This window comes from Acinonyx jubatus, chromosome E4, assembly GCF_027475565.1.
Source record: "Acinonyx jubatus isolate Ajub_Pintada_27869175 chromosome E4, VMU_Ajub_asm_v1.0, whole genome shotgun sequence".
Taxonomy (NCBI): Eukaryota; Metazoa; Chordata; class Mammalia; order Carnivora; family Felidae; genus Acinonyx; species Acinonyx jubatus.
The window spans coordinates 17,107,893-17,130,474 of NC_069395.1; the positions used below are offsets into that span (position 1 = coordinate 17,107,893).

General features: G+C 34.4%; 1 pseudogene; it reads left to right on the plus strand.

Annotated features, from left to right (window-relative positions):
- The first annotated feature begins 21,214 nt into the window (after window positions 1-21,214).
- On the plus strand, window positions 21,215-22,210 carry LOC106984561 (translin-associated protein X-like; annotated as a pseudogene).
- The last annotated feature ends 372 nt before the right edge of the window (window positions 22,211-22,582 follow it).

Consider the following 22,582-nt stretch of genomic DNA (forward strand, 5'->3'; position numbering starts at 1 on the left):
AGATATGGTGGGCAGTTAATACATTCAGGATTTTATTTTCATGAGTTAGTACAGATAGGTCCTTTGTTTTTGGCTAAAGGCATAAGAATGGATTTTTTTGGTTTGTTTGAGTAATTCTTTTGTGTGCACCAGGTTCTGATAAAAAATGGAGTAACAAAGGATTGTCAAAGTTCTGTGCCACCTCCTTCCCATTCCCAAACTCAGTGATAGTTTTTTGTTGGTGGTGATGGTGGTGGTATTGTTCATTTTTTATTTTGTTTGTTTTGAATCACTGGTGTCAGGTAAATGTTTAACAACCACATTCTTCTCCCAAAAAAAGCATAAATTGAACTCGATTTGTATCGTAAGCTTATTTACATGGTATAATATTGTTACCAAGGTCTATTTCAAGCGATCCACAAGATCCCACCGCTCTTTGAAATCTTTAGGGATTAATGTCATCAGATATGAAGTAGTTGACAAATATTTTCTGAGATTTAGCGTTTAAGCAGTATTTATCTTCAGTGCCCACATACCAAAGGCTAAGTCAGAGCTGGGAGACAACGATGGTTCTCCTTCTGAGGGCTTCAGGAAACTACCGGCAGGTAACAGCTGTGCTGTGCTGTGCTTAACAGCGTTCTTCTCAGGCAGAAGCCACATGGAAAGCCATCAGGAGGATAGTGAAGCAGAAAAACACGATCTGGCTTGCTCCTGAGTACCATAGAGATATGACCCTGCTGATTCCCAGAAACGTGTGGGATGGGCAGGCAGATATTTTGAGGGCCTGTATAAGCAGATTAAGGCTAAGACAATGTATTTATAGTATCAATTTTATATCCAAAGGTTGTTGAAAAGATGTGTTAACAGGAAAAGCTATTGGCATTAGCATTGATTAAAAACAATTGGAAAACAACTATGAAATGTAGATAAAAAATAAACTTTAGATTGAAAATACGAATATAATCCTAATTACAATGAATAATTCATGTTCATCAGTCAAGACTAATATATACAATGCACAGTGAGGATTATTAATTCTTTAAATGTGAAGGTTTAATCTGATATTTGATTTAAATCTCGTGACATATTTTTAATTTTCATAATTCATTCTGTTTGTAGTGTGCCCATTTGTTCATGTAACATAATTGCTCATCACTTAAATAATGAAAGACAGCCAAACATTACCAATTGCAGTATATTTATCCTTTTTGTGCCATAGACTATGTCAATTAGGCTCTGGGAAATGGAAAAAATTAACACACAGTACCTGAAAGTTAATAGGTATATTTTGTTTTACATGACAAGATACCTGTTGGTAAGGTCTTCCATACCTAGTGTATCTTCTCTGAATCTTCCTGTACCATTCTTCTTTGTTTAAGACTTTAAAACTTCAAAGTTGCAATCTGGCTGTTACACTTTTTGGTGTTGAAATAATGAGAAAACTACAACAACAAAGAAAGATTTATTCTTTTCCTTTCTCTTCATGTTTTCCTCCTTTCCTTGCCCTCCCCTCCCCTCCCCTCCTCTCCCCTTCCTTCCCTCCCTCCCTTTTCCTTCCCTCTGTCCCTCCTTCTCTCCCTCCCCTCCTTCCTCCCTTCCTTCTTTCTTCCTTTCTTTCTGTGGAAAGGAAAAACCATCCACCCAAATGCCATCTCACTAGCCAAAAACTGTGAACACAAAAACTTTTAGGTTCAAAGAGACTGGATGTTGGGTGTTTGCTTTCCAGCCTCTATAGTACAGTAACACAAGGGAGAAGTAGGTTGAAATAGTATTTGAGGAAGTCAGTTTGCAATACCTATAGATGTGGATCTTAGCTGAGTCTTAGTTGTATGCCTCAGTACCCAACTCCTATGTTAAGGGTACACAGGGAAAAAAGGAAGCAAAAATACTGCAGCTTCAGAACTGATCTAGCGAGGACATTGTTGCGGTCTTCACAGAGCATTAAATGCCATCACTCTCCTTTCACTTTGAGGGTTAGCTTAGAGGATGACAATCGTTGCAGTGCTGTCACTGGCACCCAAGAGCCACTGTTTAAATACAAGACAGGAATTCCATGGTGGAATAATTGGTAAGCAGGAAAAATATTCGGGAGCCATATTCTGGCAAATGCCTACTGCTAATCCCTTTGAAGCTCTCATGAAAGTCACACACCCTCTCTAACAAAAAATGCACACATTTTCATTCTCAATTTGTTACTATTAAATAGTATGAAAATCCAGACCTAAGTATTGGAATCTCAGAGCAGTAGATGTATTAAGAGCGCACTCTGAAATATGCTTTGTTTAAACATTTAGTGGAGTTGGAGTAAATAGTTTAAAGTCAACTCTGGCGAAAATATCCTTTTTTCTAGTCCTGAGAGCCTTGAAGTTCTAGGGAGTCTTCTTGCTCTCTGTCTCAGTGATTTCTTAGGCCAGTTTAACTCTTTTCTTGCCATTGTGGCACTATAACCCCTCTATTCTTTACATAAAACTCTTCTGTGTGCTCTCTTGGTGCATTCACCCTCATAGCCCCAGTATCTAAGTGATATTCCTAAAAAAATTGACCCATGTGGTCTTTTTTTGTCACTCTTCATAAGAAAAAGAAGTGGAGAAGAGGCAAAGATGAAACACTGCAATGCTGTATAGCAGAGAACAAGGAGATTGGGTCTATGAAACTTTTCAAATCTATTCATCAGTGTGTGTAACTGGGACAATAATTAATCATAGGAAAATAATGGTATTAATATTTAGACATATTCTATTCAGTATTTCATGATAGAAAACAATATGCATAATATACATGGAAGTTATGAAGCATAATAAGGTAACATATATTCATGAGCTACAACTCCACCTAAGATGAGTTAGCATGCATCTGTATTCTCCTCCATTTCCCATTTCCCTGTCTTTTGTCAAATGTAGTTGCTACCAAATATTACTTTTCTATTATAGTTTAATTCCAAAAGCATTTATTCATAAAGAATTTCTTTTTATTTTGCGTATTCTTCAGCCTTTTATAAACAGCATCTTAAGTACTCATCCATTACTGGCCTTTCTTAGAAAGTATTGCATTTTTGAATATTACTAATGTTTTAGCTAACTGTTGTATGTTTATCTTCCCTGATATTTAATAATCTACAGTATGAATATCTGTTCTATTAATATAGTTAGTTATCCATTCTTTGGTTAATAAACATTTGTTTCCAGGTATTTCCTATTATAAGCAACACTGCATTATACATTCTTGTACATGCCCCTGTACTTATACAAAGATTTCTGCAAAATTTATTCATGAGTATGGAATCTGGTGCTTAGGGTTTATGTGTTTTCATCTTTATAAGATAATACAAAGGTATTTTCTGAATCGTTTTTATCAGTTAGGCATTCCCACTAGAGAAATGTTTATTTACTTATCTGTGCCAACATTTGTTAATGACAAATTTCTCTCAGAGAAACTATCTATCTCAATGTTTTGAAAATTTACATTTTTTCCTAATACTAGTAAGATTTAACATACTGCCATTCATGTTTTTTTCTTTCTCTGTGCATTAGTAGTTTTAGATCTTCAGGCCACATTTTCCTAGGATGTATGTTTTTCTCTTAGTGACATACATTTCTTGCCCATCTTGGATATTGTTTTTTTGGAGCTATTCATTTCAAATATTTTCACTGAAATACTGTTCTATCTTTACACTATCAACAGAAATTACCAATTTCAGGACAGTCAAAGTTGTTAATTTTACCTTCTTCATTTATTCATCTTGTGTGCTTTTGCAGAAGTTGTTTTCTTTACTAAGTTGAGATCCTAAAGATATTCTGGAGTTTCTTCACTTTAGTTTTATTTTATTTTATTTTTAATTTTTTTAAGGTTTATTTTTTGAGAGAGAGACAGAGCGTGAGCAGGGGAGGGGCAGAGAGAGGAGGAGTCACAGATTCAGAAGCAGGCTCCAGATTCTGAACTGGCAGCACAGAGCCTGATGAGGGCTCAAAGTCACTAACTGCAAGATCATGACCTGAGCTGAAGTCAGACTCTTAACTGACTGAGCCACCTAGATGCCCCTCGTCACTTTAGTTTTAAAGTTCAAGTTTATCTAGAATTGAATTTTGTGTTTAAAGTAAGAACCTTATTTCACTTTCATATAATAGTGTGGTTCCTGTCCTTATGGATACTTAGGCAGTTGTTCCAGAAAAAATTATTTTAAAGATTTACAATATTATCATTGTAATATACAAATCACTATGTCTGTCCATCTCTTTATAGAGTTTTTACAGTGCTCTATATTTTATTTTATTTTATTTTATTTTATTTTATTTTATTTTTTTAGTTTTATTTTATATTTTAGAGAGAGAGATTGAGTGAGTGGGAGAGAGGGGCACAGGGAGAAAGAAAATCTTAAACAGACTCCACCCAGCTTCACCCTGGGATCATTCATGACCTAAATCAAAATCAGGAGTCAAATGCTCAACCAACTGAGCCACCCACATATCCCAGTACTCCATATTTTAACTGGTAAATCTACAAGACAGCACCACAGTATTGCATACAGTAGTTTTGTATTAAATAATGACATCTAATAAGGTTAAGCCATCCCAACATATTATTTTTCTTTTTTCTTTCTTTTTTTTTTTAATGTTTAATCATTCTTAGAGAGAGACAGAGTATGAACAAGGGAGGGGAGAGGCAGAGAGAGAGAGGGAGACATAGAATCCTAAGCAGGCTTCAGGCTCTGAACTGTCAGCACAGAGCCCAACGCGGGGCCCGAACTTACGAGCAGTGAGATCATGAACTGAGCCGAAGTCAGATACTCAACTGACTGAGCCATCCAGGCGCTCCAACATTTTCTTTTTCAATCTACTTTTAGATATTGACTTTTTCCTTTAAATTTTATACTTATTTTCTGGAAAAGTCTTGCAAAAGTATTTGTAATTGATCTATAGAATTATTTGGTGGGAAATAACATGTTTACAATATTGACTTATCCCTGACAAAACATTTGGCTAACTTTGGTTGATTGTATCCTGGAAGTCAGAGCACATACCTACCACACAGTAAGGTTAGTGAAGATGTTAGGTTAAATTAAGAAAACTTTTATGTTTTTCCTGATATTCTCCCTTTAAACCAAACATTGCAAAAGAAAATTAAACAGACTAGACATATGCTGGTTGCAAGTTGTAATACATGGAGCAAACGCTGTGCTATAGCCCTCGAGGCTTATAGTCCACTTTGATGGAGAATGTGGAGGCACAAAGTTTAGGAACTGTGACCCTGAAGTGTTGGTCTTAGGAAAAGATAAATATTTGACCGAGACTTCTTCTAGGACACATCTTCTGTTATGAGTTTCTGCCTGTGATGGGAGCCAGCATAGAGTAAGCCAGCATATAGAAGGGTACAAGGTCCCATCCAAGCTGCTTGTTTTATAAAACACAACTGAGTTGAGGGATGAGCACAAAACACAGACTGCTATATATAAGATAAAAAAAAAAAAAAAACCCTTAGGCTTAACAACAAGATCTGTAGTTGTAGACAGCATGTATAGTTGCTTGTACATTGAGTGACCAGAAACAAATAAACAAATATTTTATTTTTACTTTTATTTTTTTTAGGAATTGTCTTATCAAGAATTGTATTGTCAAAACACCAAAAGTAAAGCCTGGCCTGCAAAACTTAAAATTGTTCAGCCGTTAGAGCACAAGTAGGAAGTAGGCCAAAAATGTTGTGCATCACCCAACTGACAGCTTATCTGAGGATTCACATCTTTCAGTAACTCTGGAAAATTCTTGGGTGTTATCTTTGAAATATTGTTTCTCTTCCAAATATCTTATTTCCTTTTCTAGGGATGGATGATTAGCTAATTTTACCTCTTCTCATTCTGTCTTCCGTGTCCTGTAATATCCCTTTCTATATTTAAATCTCTCTGTGCCTCATTTTAGTTAGTCATATCAAATTAACTTACAGCTAATTGTATGTGTTTAATCTGGTAGGAGTTTTTTTTTTAGAAATAATTTTTTTTCATATGTGAGTGTGTCTGTGTAAAATACTATCTATTTACATTCCATTATGTAATTCCAAATTTCCATTATATAATATTTTGTTCCTTGCTCATTTTTTGTGATTCTTTCTTTTATTTCATTTGTATTTCCTACCTAATAATTTTATAATTCTTACCTAAAAATTTCAGTATCTTAAATACTTTGAAATTGTACCTAAGACTTGCTTTTTTTCACCTTAATTTTTAGAAAACAGTAATGAAATGGTTATTTGCTTTTAAAGCTATTCTTCCATTTGCTTTTGCTTACTGCCTTAGTGTTCCTGTTCTTACTTTGGTGTACTGCTTTTCATTGTATTTTTTTAACCAAATATACTTCTATTTTGGAGGTCAGCTAGAGAAGTTCATGATATATTAAGCTCTGTTACAATTTATGTTGCGTATACTTCATTTTATGGGGATGACTCTTTAGAATACCCAGTTCACCTTACTGCCACACATAGTGTATTGTTTTCTGCCTAGTCATATTATAAACACATAAATCCATTTCATCTAAATTATTACATGTAATTAACTTTAAAATTAAGTTGGCAAGCAACATCTACTGCATGCCATGAACTCTGTTCAATACTTTCCCAGTATTCTTAATGATTAAAGATCTCATGGGGTAGCAAATATGAATTCAGTTAGTAAACTACAATGTGAAGTAACAAGATGAATACCATGCAATGTTAAAATTGTGATGGCTATAATATTTTCTGTTGCTTGCAACCAAAACCTCTGATCAACATGTGAGGTTTAAAGAAGGCGTGGTGGAAATACAGGTTAAGAATTTTATATCCACCTGTAGGAATCATGGAAAGCTTCACAAGAGCAGTGCAGATTGAAGAAAAGTCAAGAAAATAAGTATAATTTAAAGTCATGCCTGGTCAAGTGGGCATATAGGTTTCAGAGAAGAGATGAATCATATATTGAAACATTTCTATTATGTCATCATTGGGGATTTGGTAAAGAATTTGGGTTTCCAGTAAATGGCATTAGTGCTATATGATAATAGGAAGCAAAAGGAGAGTTAAAGAGGGCAATAAAGAGTGATTTGAGATAACCTCAAAAGCAGATGATGATTTTGCAAGTAGAGGAATTGGGATGAAGATGAGGGAACAGATATTAATAATTTATAAACTATTGAAAATGTATGACATCTAGGATGGTTTCTGCTTTGGGCAAATGAGTAAAGGAGACTGTCATTAATCAATATTAGAAATACAAGAGAAAGAGGAGATTCTTGAAGGTGTTTAATTTTGGATTGAGTTGGAAATGAGGTTGAGTGTTTAGTTAGGTATATAGAAATACAATTTAGCATTAACTGAGCTAAAATGAGATATGAATTATTGACTTTAAGTTTTTTCATGGACTTTATTTGGAGAGTGTATAAAATAATAAGAAGGAATGAGGCAGAGTCTTGAGCAAACCAGTACTTACAGGACAGACAGACAGTAGAAGAGTTGCCTACAGAGGAAATTGCAATGATAAGACTTTTTTTCCTATGCTTAGTTCATTCATTATTTTGTATTTGTATAATCTTAAAATGACTTGACTAATTTTAGATAAATGTAGCCAAAATATGAATCTTTTCTCCAGTTGCCAAATTGTTTACATACTTCTATAGAATTGGTATGTTGAAGATATTTGATCATACTATTTTAAGAAGTTATTTTATCATATGGAAAAATTAGCCAAGTAGTCTTTCTAACATTAAAGCAACACTTATACTGTGCCTCTGGATTTTGTAGATGTAAGAATTTCTTAGTGTTCTCAGTTTTGTCTGTCATCCTGCTTATCATTACTACCTGCTCATCATAAGGGTGCTCATATTGTAATGTCTTCTATTGGAGAATATTATTATGTTTGCAATGCTTGTATTTGAAAAAAAAATCCTGTTGTATTTTCTTTTTCTCTTCTTTTTATAACATGATTTACACATAGTAATTTTCTTTGTTCCCCAATTCTAGAATCACGTAATTTGTTGTCTCTTAGCAACAGACGAGAGAGGCTACCAGATGCATGTATTTTATGTGGCTTGATTTCTGAGGAGAAATACACATACTATATATCATTTAAGGAGTGCCTAAAAGCACTTTCTCTAGTCAACAAGACTGTTTCAAAGCCTACATAAAAAGGTTTAATGCATTTTGCTTAGCTTATTTTTTAAGAGATTCCAAAATATTTAATCATATTTGTTTTAAAAATGGGTTGAAGGTTGAAACCACTGTCCCCACCAAAATTTTAAAATAAATTCAGGGTAATAAAGAAGAATGATTAAGTGAGACTTAATTTAACTAGAGTGCTGGCTGAATGCCAAATTTAAGACAAACGTGAATAAAGTACTTTTAAAAGGAACAGTCCTTGATCAAGAAGTTCACCTCTAGGAATCTAGGAGTATATTTGCAAATCCAATGACTTTCCTGATCTATTTTGGGCAAAGGTAAACTTTAATTCACTCTAAGTTGAAAATTTACTAATTAGAATATCCAAAGGTAAAACATAAACTGTGACCATGATTTAGAAATAACAGCTATTTTCCCCCCAAGATCAGGACTGCTTTAGTTCGGAAAATGTAATGAGAAAAGAACAGGGACTACGAGTTTGCTGGTTTTATTAGTTTCCTGTAGTCACTAACATAAATTGCTGCACGTTTAATGACTTAAAACTATACAAATTTATTCTTTTGTAGTCTTGAGGACTGAGTCCTATAGGGTTAAAATCAAAGTATCTGCATAGCTGGTTCCTTCTGAAGGTTCCCAGGGGAGCTCTACAGATGCCTTGCAGTAGGCTGACTGCCTACAGGCTGACTGTACTCCTTGGCTTGGGTCCTTTCCTCTACCTTCAAACTTCCTCAGATCTCTGCATCTGTCATTACATTGCTTTCTTCCTGATTCTTACTCTTCCTGGCTCTCTCTTGTACGGGCCCTCACAATTACATTGGACCTATCCAGATAATCCAGAATGATCTCCCCTGTGTATATTCCTTTTTATATGTTTAATACCATGGAGTGGTCCTAGACTTGAGAAACTAGCTTTTCTAATCTTTGAAAAAAATGCATATGGCTATTTAGCACTACATTTTGAATTTTCACATATGTTTTATTTTGGGGCTTAATTTAAACTTTAACATTTGTTACATGTGAAAACCTGGAGAAAGAACATTTCAGATACAGAGAAGATCATGTTCAAAAACTCTGTGGCATTTATAAGTTTGACAGTTTTGAGGAAGATAAAAGAATTTGGGATGGCTAGAATTAGTGTTGCTAGATAAAATACAGGGCACTCAGTTGAAACTGATTTTTAAATGAAAAGATAAATACCTCTCTCTCTCTGTCTCTCTCTCTCTCTCTCTCTCTCTCTCTCTCTCTCTCTGTCTGTCTTTTCCCTAGAACTATATCCCAACTAATAATGTATGGCACATGCTTATACTTAGAAAAGAGTTTTTTTTTTAATCTAAAATTTAAATTTAACTTCATGTTTTCTTTCTTTCTTAAGTGTTTTTTGTTTTGTTTTGTTTAGTTAAATCTGGCAACCCTGGACTAGCTCACGAGGAATTAAGGTGTTTGTACTTGATGAATTTAGAGAAGTCAGAGTTGTATCATGTAGCGACTGTGAGGCCAACTTAAAATGTTTGCATATTTTCAACATGCAGTGCAAAGTCTTTGGAGTGTTTTAAGCATTTGAATGATTTATATAATCTTATTTTTATTCCCAGATAATTACTCTGGTGTCATTATGGAGGACAGATGATGAAAGGGCATGCGTGAAAGCAAGGAGGTAGTATGAATAGCTGTTAGACCATTCTTGGTGAGAGATAATGGTAACTTGAATTTGGGACATAATGAAAGTAGAGGAAAGTGTCATTCACTTGGGGTACATGTGCTTCAACTCAGTTGGGAGCATAGTCATTGTGGATGGAAAGATAACTTAATGAGATAGATTCAAACAGGATAGATTGGAAAAAGCTTCCCAAACCTCCAACCCATGTATGTTATGTGGTAGACAGGAACTTCTATTAAAAGTGACCCTGGGGAAGTGATTAAATTTCTCTCTAATAAGGAATAACAATATGAAAGAAATAAACTTTCTGTGTCTGTATCATTTCTTGATATATAAAGGAATTACAAGATTGTTAACATGCTTCTTCAGGAAAGTTCTGTTTTTCCACGTATTATAAAGGTGACTGAATATTCATTGCATTTTACTAGTTCATAAACAGATCTCTAGAAATCAACTATTTAAACTTTAGCACCTTTTTAGAATAGAAATTCAATGTTTGCCTCCTTTTTATTAGACTTTCTTTCATTAGGTAGATTTTATCAGCAAATTCTATCAGTCATTGTATTCTTTCTCCAGTTATTTTTCCCTCTACATTAGTTGAACATAAAGCTGTACATGTGAACTTAACAAAACTTAATGTTCAGTAAAAAATTACATTTAATAAATAGCATAATGTATTATTGACTATGATAAATTTTGAAAAAAAATCAGTAGGACACAAACTGAACATACAAGGTAGTTACATTGCCACTCTATGAAAGAGTATGAATTATTTTTAAAAATCATATGTATTATTCACTATATAATTAATGTCATTTTGAAAAAGAGGCACAAAAATCAGGTAATGGGATAATTTGGCATATGCCACAAAACAAATGAAGAATTAAAAAAACCATAATATTTAGGATATTTGTCTTTTCCCTCAAAATTTTAATTCAAAATTTTGCCTTTATTTCCTCAAGGAATTGAGGTTACCTAGAACTAGTAAATACATTAATATGTTGTTTGTTATTAAATAATTATTTCACAAAAACATGTATTTCAAATATATGGAATTATTTCATTTGGGAGTGATTTTCAATGGGACTTACCTGGTTAACATGAGTATGTTTAAAGCCCATGATTGTTTTCCAGAATTGTGACATTTTAAACTACTCCCAGCAATGTGTCAAGGTATCTATTCCATTGGCATTATCTTTTTTCAATTAAACCGTGTTACCAGAAAATATTTGTGGATTCAACAATAAAGTAATAGATCAGTAGTTTTTTGTAATGCATCCCTTTGAGAATATCTGAAATATTTTTGAGAATGATAATTCCTGATGTTTAATTAGAAGTTTACTTAAAAATGCATTCTTGTCCTTAGTTGTCCTCAGTCTATAATATTGTGAGGAGAAATCTTATTATCATCACTTATGAATTCTATGAGTTCTTAATTTAGAAAATTACATATATTCTACATAAAAAATTATCATATAGCATTTGTTGAGAATATTTTATTGAGTTTCCTATTTGTCCTTCAATAAACTTTTAAACTGTTTGTTTTTTTAAGTTTTGAGAGCAAGGGAGAGAGCAAGCATGCACACATGTACGCAAGTAGGGGAGGGGCAGAGTGAGAGGGGGAGAGAAAGAGAATCCCAAACTGGTTCCATGCTGTCATTGCAGAGCCTGGTGGGGGTCTAACTCAGGAACCAAAAGATCATGACTTGAGCGGAAGTTGAAGGCTTAACTGACTGAGCCACCCATGTGCTTCTGTCCTTCAATTTTGTTTTGAACAAAAATACTTTTAGTTGGCTTGTCTTGACCTATACATTTCTATTGTATGTGGTCAAATTGTTTGGTCTTCTTTTCATCAAAGCACCCATAATTTATGGTTTAAAAATATTTATCTAATTGAAAATTACATTAAAAAAAAACCTTTCCTAATGACTTGATTTTTAATATTAACTCAATTCATAAGACTTTTGAGATTCACATGTCCTTTTACATAAAACATTTATATGTAATTTTATCTTTAAATAACTTATATAACCACATATGCTGTGTTCAGACTAATATTAAAACTATATTTTATTGCTAATAATGGGGTTTTGTTACCGTTATTTTAATATAAAGAACAGATTAAAAATACATCAGTTTCCCTTATATAATGCTTGCTTGCTTACATCTCATTAATGTCACCTCTTCAATTAACAGATTATTATTTTTTAATGTTTATTTCTGAGACAGAGAGAGACAGAGCATGAGTGGGGGAGGGGCAGAGAGAGAGGGAGACACAGAATCCGAAGCAGGCTCCAGGCTCTGAGCTGTCAGCACATAGCCCGATGTGGGGCTTGAACTCACAAACCGTGAGATCATGACCTGAGCCAAAGTTGGTTGCTCTACCGACTGAGCCACCCAGGTGCCCCAATTAACAGATTATTAAAATCTGTTGTCCGAAATTTAGAGAAAGTGTAGCATCCTAATTTTTTGTTTTGTTTTGTATGTAATGTAACACAGAATTTTCCTGGGATTTAATCTAATCATTCAGCTAAGAAAGGTTTGTGCTGCCACATACATCAAATTTCCTTTGGGTCTTCATGAAGTTTTAACTGTCTCTGTGACAAAAAGTCTGCTTTCTTTCTTATCTGATCCTGTTTTTACATCTGTCAGTTACATAAATTTCCAAATTAGTTTTGCTTGAAACTATGGTCTGTACAATGTTTGATGCATTTGCTGAGAATCTACTTTATGTCCTCTTCAGACTGTATCTAAGTCTCCACAACAGGGTAAGTCTAATTATTCTTACTTTACAGATAACAAAACTGAGACTTAGAAAGATTGAGAAATTTAGCTAATAAATACTAGTTCTTGAATCTCTATTCATACCTCTATGGCATATAAATTTGACTCCCTGCTCACTAGATCCTGTGGATTTCATTATATCAAGTGCAGTTAGTATAAAAAGAGCCATCAAATTGCTATCAAAACTATCAGCTATAGAATAAATTGCTTTCCGTGCTTACTAAACGTTAAGATTTTCAAATGTCCTAACATTATGATTTGAAAATGTTCCTTCAGCCTCCTTAGATTTATTTATAATAAATCATATTATTATAAAAGAATTTCTCTGTGTTAAAGATTCAACTGACGTTATAGAGTGTTGATTTAGCCTTCTGAGATTTGTTAATGACATATCAACCAACAATTCCCACATGCCCAGCAATACTATCAATAAACAGAATGATTTATTAAGAACTAAGAATTCAACAGAAAATAAAGATCAATGCTGTCTCTTTATGGAATCAACATTTATTTTATGTTATTGGTTAAAATAAAGTACTAAGACATGCCAATCGATTTGGATACATATTACTTAAGTCTACTCTATGTAATTAATATCATTGATTTCTTGAGCATAAAATATATTGCTCAAATAAAAGTGTGCCTTTTTAAGGAAATATCAAAAGTGCAGATAAAAAATAAGGAGACTTTAAAAGTCTACTGATAACAGATAGGCATGTAGAGTTAATGGACTGTGGTCCCTATAATCCATCAGTTGTCAAATTGTTGCTATCTAGTGATAAAATCAATGCAAGTGCTTTCAAATACACAGCACTGCTTCATTGAGAACTCTAACCTCAATATGTCATCACACAGGTATTTAAACATCAGGAATGATGTAGAAAAGCTTCAAATGGTTTTGAACTTGTAAAGCCTGACAAAAGGTTTATATATTTTACAGATTTGTTTTCTTCTAGCTCAGTACACAAATTCAGAATATATCAATCCATCAACCATTCTTCTTCAAACGGTTGTGAATAAATTGTAGCCAGGAATTTTACTACATCTTACATTGACTAGTTAAATGAATGCCCTGACTTATAAGAAGATAGGGAAAATGTATAACTCCTAGAGTATAGAGATAAGCTTCCTATCCAGTATCTATTGTTAAGATATATGATTTTGTGTTTTAAAATTAAAGTCATCTTAAAACATTTCCCTTTAAATAATGTGATTTTCTGCATCAACACTCCCCAAAAGCAGTGATCTAAAAGTTATAGATGGGCTTAGAATGAATTTAAATTGAAATTCGATTTATATAGTGTGGAGAAATTTTCGTTCTAAAATAATGTATTTTGGTCCAGTGTGCTAGAAATAAGGATTTGTTGTATAAACCTCACACATGATTTTTAGTATAGCAAATCTAACTGCTTTTGGAGAAATTGTTGGTCCTCTCATCATTAAAATGGAAGGAGATTGATTTATTTCCATTCCCCTGGGGTTAAGATATTATTCCATCAGGATTCATGGCTAGAACTAGAGAATTCTTTTGTAAAGTTAATTAAAAGTTGATTCAAAATCAAAGGAATGTAGATACACAGAATATACTGAGTAACATAACCCATGATTAAGAAAATGGCATCAGTTATTTTTCAGAATTTTGTAATTTTTTATGTGCTTTCACATGTTCTCTTAATCATCTCAGCAATATTAATGTATGCATAATTGGTGAGTTTGGGAGCACTATAAAAAGCTATACTTAGCAAATTCAGTCAGTTTCCCTATTTACACAACTTAATCTCTTGAACACATTTTATTTAATTCTTACAGTTAAATAAACTGAATGAACATATAGTATTATTGCTATTTCATAGGGAAAACAGGACTGAGTAGAACATTGCTTGGGCCAAATGAACACAACTAGATACTAAGCAAAAGGATTACACAGAGACCAATCTTGATTCTAAGTACTGTTTTAATTATTTTTTTATTTCATTGTCTCCTAAGAAAATGCTAACTAGAAATTTCTGACTCAGAAGATACTTTGTGTCTATATGCGTAATAAACAATACAGGTAGAATCATCTGCCCTTGAAGGCATATCACTGTATGCATGTACATAAGTTCCTGTAAGATGATGTGATTGGGTTGATGACTAGACAAGATGCTCACTTTAGACTATTGAAATTTGTAGAAGTATTCAGAAAGTAGAATCAGGATTTAAAAAAAGAAAAATTTTTAAAAAATGGTAATACGCATTTTAGAAGTATCTTCAAAAGCTTTATGTTTAGAACATATTTATTATAAAAATAAGAGATGTCAGACTGCTTTTTAATTAATTTATTTATTTTTAAGTTTTTAGTTAAATTCCAGTTAGTTAACATACAGGGTAATGTTAATTTCAGGTGTATAATGTAGTGATTCAACACTTTCATCGGCCAATGGACATTTGGGCTCTTTCCATCATTTGGCTATTGTAAATAGTGCTGCTATAAACATTGGGTTGCATGTATACCTTTGAATTACTATTTTTGTATCCTTTGGGTAAATATCTAGTGGTGCAATTGCTGGTTCAAAGAGTAGTTCTAATTTAACTTTTTGAGGAACCTCTGTACTGTTTTCCAGAGTGGCTGTGCCAGTTTGAATTCCCAACAATAGTGCAAGAGTGTTTCTCTTTCTCTGCATCCTTGCCAACACCTGTTGTTTCTTGTTTTGTTGATTTTAACCATTCTGACAGGTGTGAAGTGATATTTTACTGTAGTTTTGATTTGTATTTCCCTGATGATGAGTGATGTTGAGCATCTTTACATGTATCTGTTAGCCATCTGTGTGTCTTTTTTGGACAAATATCTGTGTCTTCTGCCAATTTTTTAATTGGATTATTTATTTTTTTGGTATTGAGTTTGATATGTTCTTTATGTATTTTGGATGTTACCCCTTTATCTTATATGTCATTTGCAAATATTTTCTCCCATTCTGTAGGTTGACTTTTAGGTTTGTGGATTATTTCCTTCACTGTGCAGAAACTTTTTATTTTGATAAAGCCCCGATAGTTTATTTTTCCTTTTGTTTCCCTTACCTCAGGAGATGTGTCTAGTAAGTTGGTATGGCCTATGTCAAAGAGGTTACTGCCTGTGTTCTCCTCTATGATTTTTATGGTTTCAGTTCTCAGATTTAGGTCTTAATCCATATTGAATTTATTTTTGGGTTTGGTGTAAAAACATGGTTCAGTTTTATGCTTTAACATGTTGCTGTCCAGTTTTCCCAACACCATTGGTTGAAGAAACTCTTTTTTTCATTGGATAATCTTTACTGCTTTATCAAAGATTAATTGACCACATAATTGTAGGTTCATTTCTGGGTTTTCTATTCGGTTCTAGTGATCTATGTCTCTGTTTTTGTGCCAGTACCATGCTGTCTTTTTTTTTTTTTTTTAATTTTAAACAGAGAGCAAGAGAGAGCGAATTAGTGGGGGAGAGAGGCAAGGGAGAGAGAAAGCGAATCTCAAGCAGGTTTCATGCTCAGTACAGAGCCCCATGCGGGGCTCAATCCCACAACCCTTGCATCATGACCTGAGCCATAATCAAGAGTCAGACAATCCGACTGAGCCACCCAGGTACCCCAGTACCATACTGTCTTGTTCACAACAGCTTTGTAATACAACTTGAAGTCCAGAATTGTGATGCCTCCAGCTTTGATTTTCCATTTCAAGATTGCTTTGGCTATTTGGAGTCTTTTGTGGCTCCATATGTATTTTGGGATTGTTTCTTCTAGCTCTGTGAAAAATGCTGTTGATGTTTTGATAATGATTACATTGAATGTGTAGATTGCTTTGGGTAGTATAGACATTTTAACAATATCTTTTATTGTCACCCATGAGCATGGAATATTTTTTCCATTTCTTTACATCATCTTCAATTTCTTTCATCTGTCCTTTTTAATTTTCAGAGAGAGATCTTTCACCTCTTTGGTTAGGTTTGTTCTTAGGTATCTCTCTCTGTCTCTCTCTCTCTCATTTTAAAGTAAGTTTTGCTCCCAGCATGGAGCCCAGTGATGCAGGGCTTGAACTCACAACCCTGAGATCAAGAGCTTGGCTGAGATCAAGAGTCAGACACTTAACCAACCGAGCCCCCAAAGCCCCTGTTGTTTTTGATGCAATTGTAAATGGGATTGATTAATTTCTTGTTATGCTGCTTCATTATTAGTATATAGAATGCAATAGATTTCTGTATGTTGATTTTGTATCCTGTGGATTTACTGAATTTGTGTATCACTTATAGCAAACTTTTGTTGGAGTCCTTTGGGTTTTCTACATAGACTGTCATGTCATTTTCTTTTCTCTTTTTTCTTTCTTTTTTTTGCATTTTATTTTATTTTATTTTAATATGAAATTTATTGGCAAATTAGTTTCCATACAACACCTAGTGCTCCTCCCAACAGGTGCCCTCCTCAATGCCCATCACCCACTTTCCCCTCCCTCCCACTCCCCATCAACCCTCAGTTTATTCTCAGTTTTTGAGAGTCTCTTATGGTTTGCCTCCTTCCCTCTCTGTAACTTTTTCCCCCCTTCCGCTCCCCCATGGTCTTCTGTTAAGTTTCTCAGTGAAACTTAGTGAAGAGTGAAACATAGAGTGAAAACATATGGTATCTTTCTCTGTATGACTTATTTCACTTAGCATAACACTCTCCAGTTCCATCCACATTGCTGTAGAAGGCCATATTTCATTCTTTCTCATTGCCAAGTAGTATTTCATTGTATATATCAACCACAACTTCTTTATCCTTTCATCAGTTGATGGACATTTAGGCTCTTTCCATAATTTGGCTATTGTTGAAAGTGCTGCTATAAACATTGGGGTACAAGTGCCCCTATGCATCAGCACTCCGGTATCCTTTGGGTAAATCCCTAGCAGTTGCTGGGTCATAGGGTCAGGAAGAGGACAAGGATGTCCACTCTAACCACTGTTATTTAACACAGTACTGGAAATTTCTAGCCACAGCAATTAGACAACAAAAAGAAATAAAAGCATCCAAATTGGCAAGGAAGAAATTAAACTCTAACTATTTGAAAATGACAGGCCAACTAATCTTTGTCTTTTTTTGACAGCCATCAGACTTTGTTGTCTGATTGTTGTGGCTAGAAATTTCCAGTACTGTGTTAAATAACAGTGGTTAGAGTGGACATCCTTGTCCTTTTCCTAAAAAACTCTTCAGTTTTTCCCCATTGAGGACGATATTAGCTGTGGGTTTTTCGTATATGGACTTTATTATGTTGATATATGTTCCCTCTAAAAAAAATGAAGCCGAAAGCCAGTAGAAGTAAGGAAATAATAAAGATTTGAGCATAAGTAAATGATACAGAAACTAAAACAACAACAACAAAAACAGTAGAACAAATAAGTGAAACCAGGAGCTTGTTCTTTGAAATAAAATTGGTAGACCTCTAGCCAGACTTACCAAAAAGAAAAGACAAAGGACCCAAATCAGTAGAATCAGAAATGAGAGAAGAGAAATAACAATACCACAGATACAAACAATAATAATAATATTTTGAAAAACTATATGCCAACAAAAAGGACAACCTAGTGTAAATGGATAAATTCCTAGAAACATATAAAGAACCAAAACTGAAACAGGAATAAATAGAAAACTTGAAAAGACTAATAATCAGCAAAGAAATTGAATCAGTAATCAAAAAAACTCCCAACAAGCAGAAATCCGGGGCCAGATGGCTTCACAGGTGAATTCTACTAAACATTTAAAGAAGAGTTAATACTTATTCTTCTCAAACTATTCCAAAAAAATAAAAAAGAAAGGAAAACCTCCAGTTTATTCTATGAGATCAGCATTATGCCGATACCAAAACCAGGTAATGACTCCACTATGAGACAGAACTACAGGTCAATATCACTGATAAACATGGATGCAAAAATACTCAATAAAATAATAGCAAACTGAATCCAACAATACATTAAAAGAATTATTCACCATGATCAAGAGGGATTTATTCTTTGGTTGCAAAGATGGGTCATTATTCACAAATCAATCAACCTGGTACACCAAATTAATAAAAGAAAAGATGAGAACCATATGATCATTTTAATAGAGGCAGAAAAAGCATTTAACAAACTATAACATCCATTTTATAACATTCATGATAAAAACCCTCAACAAATACTCTTTTGGATGTTAAAAGGAAAATAATTTTGAATCTGTGAATCTCACTTTATTTTCACAGAACACTAATTATATTAAGATCACCTTCTCAGTAATACTAGCATAATAACACTGTAAAGATATTGGAGAAAATATAACAAACTTAGAATTTTTTAGATGACATCTAATATACAAAGTCATTTCATACATATATAGAATAAAAACATAGGAAATAAAAATATATGTTTTCAGTATTTAGAAAGTTTATAATACTTTTTATCTTTATATGATGTATTTGTCTTTAAAAAGTTTGTTTCTCTAAAAGTCAAATTTATATCAGAAAACGTTTGACACATTTTATAACTACTTCAAAATGTTATCAAAACATTGTTCTGATTGTTACTGTACTACCTTTTCCAATGTAACTAAAAATACCACAGTAATTAGCATTCTTCCTATTTCAAAAGTTTAAATAAAATGCCATCATGTAAGTTTGTTTTGGAATAAAATCTGCAGGTAAAATTTTAATAAACATTTTTGGATAAGTTATCTTGATTTATTTAATTTCAGATTTAAATTCTTCTTTAGTTTTCCGGCAATAATTATAAATGTGAGTGATATTATATTTAAAACTCATAAATTTTACAGTGACTCTTAAGACATCACCCCAGGGGCACCTGGGTGTCTCAGTTGGTTGATTGTCTGGCTCTTGATTTCTGCTCAGGTCATGAATTCACGGTCGTGAGATGAGCCTATATCAGACTCCATGCTTGGTGAGGAGCCTGGTTAAGTTTTTCTCTCTCAGGGCCCCTGAGTGGCTCAGTTGGTTATGTGTCCGACTTTGGTTCAGGTCATGATCTCACGGCTCCTGAGTTCGAACCCCACATCAGGCTCTGTGCTGACAACTCAGAGCCTGGAGCCTGCTTCGGATTCTGTGTTTCCCTCTTTCTCTGTCCCTCCCCGATTCATGCTCTGTCTCTCAAAAATAAATAAAATGATAAAAAATTTTTAAAAAATTCTCTTTCTCTCTGCCATTCTCCTGTGCTCCTTCTCTCTCTCTCTCTCTCTCTCTCTCTCTCTCTCTCCCTCCCTCTCTCTCTCACACACACACACAAAGCTGAAAAAAAAAAAAAACAAACAAACCAACTCTCTTAGATCCATCAGATGATCAAGGCCACAGGGCAAACCATTGCCCTGAGAAATTGGAAAGAAAGCCATCAGATGCAAAGCTTATAGTTTATCAGAAGCAGAAACAGCCACTTGAGTCAGCATTAGTAGTCATAAAGGACAGTTGACTGATTGCTAGAGGCTAGTGTTGACTATCTTGAGATATAAAAACTTCAGGAAAATCCGCCCCAAGGATCTCCTGCACTTTTGTAGTTTTCCCTCCAGGGGCCTTACCAGGTTCTCACCGTGAAGATCTGAGAAATATCCCTCCGCAACAGGGATAAGGGAAAGTATCATTTTTGAGTATGCTCAGAGAATTCTCTCTGTTTAATAAAGGCATGTCCATAATGGAAATTATTTTACCAGTGTGAAGTAAGGGAAATACCCATCCCCCGCCCTCCAGGCCCCAGCCTTCCTGTGTCACCTAAGGTGGGGGGAATAAAAATGAAAGAAAAGAAAAGAAAAGAGAAGAAAAGAAAGAAAGAGAAAAAGAAAAAGGCTGAGTAGCACCTGTGAAGATCACAGTTCAGGGACATAGACATACCAGAAAATGACCCAATTTGATCTTACCACTAGAGAACATTTCTCTTGCCCCACATCTTTTTTTTTTTTTTAATTTTTTTTTCAACGTTTTTTATTTATTTTTGGGACAGAGAGAGACAGAGCATGAACGGGGGAGGGGCAGAGAGAGAGGGAGACACAGAATCGGAAACAGGCTCCAGGCTCTGAGCCATCAGCCCAGAGCCCGACGCGGGGCTCGAACTCACGGACCGCGAGATCGTGACCTGGCTGAAGTCGGACGCTTAACCGACTGCACCACCCAGGCGCCCCCCTCTTGCCCCACATCTTACTGCCACATCAACAGGCTTCTATATGCTACCTGGGAATTGAGGCTGAAAAGAATTGTAAGACTCAGACCCTATTCAAAAAGGAGTCTCAAGGAAAATCCAAGACAACAGAGGAGACAAAAGCTGCAAAAGGAATTTTAGTTTCTGACATCTACAGCTAGAGCAGATTTAAACACAACATAAGTCCTAGCCAAGTAAACATAAAACTAAATACCAAGAGCCTTTAGTCTTTAAACATAAAACCAAACACCAAGACTTACCACCGTTCCTAAAGTTAATATGGTTGGTTTTCAAAATTCATCATAAGAATACAGCATATCATTAGGAGTTATGCCAAGTATGTGTGTGTGTGTGTGTGTGCGTGTTTGTTATTTACACCAGTAAATTAATAAATTGCGTTGTCTTGGCTGGCTGCAGAGGGCTACTCGACAGGCTCTCCAGCCTGCACCTTACACACTCCACTGGCTCCAAGGCCCTCAGTCTCTGCTCATCTCACTGTAGGCCATGCCAACATGAGCAGCAAAGAAGGATCAGGAGGTTCAGGAAAGGGAAGCATAACAGTTCCCCACATAACCAGAGAAGAGAAGGGAAGGATGTTCATTCACCTGCACCTATGATATTGGCCTTCAAATCATTTCAGCAGAAACTTGATGCAAAACATGACAAATGGGAGAGACTTGTGAAACTTTATGGAGATATAACTGTTAAACATAGAAGGACAAATTTTCATCTCCATTGGCTTACAAGTTCTCCTGATAGGGAAGAAATATTGACTGACTCGGAAATTAAATTGGATGGTATTAGACAAAAGGTGTTACAAGTAGCTCAAGAGCTCTCAGGAGAAGACATGCACCAATTCCATAGAGCCGTTACTATAGGACTGAAGGAATATGTGGACATTATCTCTTTTCAACACCTCATTAGAACATTATCACTTACCACTATGGATGAAATTAAATAATTGATATTTACCACAGAATAATATGGAAAAGAAAATGAGACCCCCTCCTTTGATGCACAGGATAAGCTGTTTGGGACTTGGAAACTAAAAATCACCCCTGTTGATTACCTTCTGGGAGTGGCTCATTTAACTGGAGAGTTGATGCATATGTGTATTAACAGATGGGGAAAGGGGGACATTGACACCCCCTTTTGAGGTGAGCCAGTTTTTACATCAGGTTTATGATGGGTTTTTGTTCACTGGCAATATGGACCTTATGCAGTTTCTAAGAAGCTGTATACCTTAAACAAAGTTGGGCCAAAGTGGATAATACTTGGTTATGCCTTTAAAGTCAGAGGTTCAGAAATTCCAGAACATATGCTGGCAGATGTCTTTTCAGTTAAAACAGAAATGATTGATCAAGATAAGGGCATTTCTTAGAATACCGTACTTCAGTTGTTATTCTCTTGAGAGATCAGTTTGTAAGACTATTATTTAGTATTTCACTTGAGTTTATTGTGGTTTTTATATAGAAATGTTTTCAGTTGTACTTGTTTTAAAGTGTATATAAGCAGTACATAAAATTATCAAAACAAATAATTTCTTATGTCTTATAAAAGTTTGCATGCAAATGTTTGCACCTATGCCTATCTGAATTTTTTGGGGCTACACTTTGTTGTTTATCTTAGGAATGTGAACATGCTTCAGAGAGCACTTTCTGCTATACCTATTTTAATTCATATTGTGTGAATTTTGGAGTGTTAATATTTAGTGGAAGTCATTTATGATTTAACTTAGTGATTTTGTTATATATAGAAAAAAGATTTCTTACTTATACATCTGGACTTGACTTTCCTGTTTAAATTTCTTGGTAATATTTTGCCAAGTCTCCAAAATAGGTTTATTCCACAGAACAATAATTAAAAAATATATATATCAG